This window comes from Ailuropoda melanoleuca, chromosome 7 (genome assembly GCF_002007445.2).
Source record: "Ailuropoda melanoleuca isolate Jingjing chromosome 7, ASM200744v2, whole genome shotgun sequence".
Taxonomy (NCBI): Eukaryota; Metazoa; Chordata; class Mammalia; order Carnivora; family Ursidae; genus Ailuropoda; species Ailuropoda melanoleuca.
The window spans coordinates 141,142,807-141,143,593 of NC_048224.1; positions in this window are offsets into that span (position 1 = coordinate 141,142,807).

Below are 787 nucleotides of genomic sequence, written 5' to 3' on the forward strand. Positions count from 1 at the left end.
CGGCCGCGCGGGGGCGGGGCGCGCCGGTTCCCCCCCGCGCCCGGCGGGCGCGGGAGCAGGTTTTCGCCCCGGAGATCGGAGACCCCGGGGGAACGGGTGCCCCGGACGTGGCTGCTTGGAGCGGTGCGTCCAGGACACAGAGCTGCTCCCAGATCCGCGCCTGGGGTGTTTGGTCGGGGCTGGGGTAAGCGGAGAGAAGTCATGGCCAGGTAGGAGGTGACCGGGCAGGTGCCAGACTCAAAGCCCGGTCTCGCCCCACCGTCGCCACCCCCAACCCAAATCCACCGCATCGTTTTTGGATTCTTCATCCTTGAGCACGTTTTCTCAAGGCTCAAAACCACCGAAGAAAAGACAAACTTCGGTCACACCGAATCCCAGCGAGGCCCAGGGCGTGAGATGAAGTTATTTCCTTTCGTAATCTCTGTTTCCCATAATGATGACATTGAAAACCTTGAGGTTTCCCAGGAGATACTTAAGCTGAAAGCAACATTGTGCTCGTTCTCAGAGACCAAGACTTTCTGTCTCTGCTCCGGGATGTTTCGCAAATTCACGGGCAAAACACACACAAACAAAACACAGCAGCCGGCTCACGGGGGACCCACGCGGGCAGGGAGCCCAGGGGCCGGGAGCAGGGGCCTGGACCCCGCCCTGCGCTGCCGAGCTGACCCCCTCCCCCGCACCCCGGAATGCACGGTTAAGGTTCTTGCGGGCTCAACGTGGAGAGTCCAGACCTCAGTTTCTGCTCGCCTTCTGCGGTGGGGCAATGAATGTCGTTGCTGTGGATTCT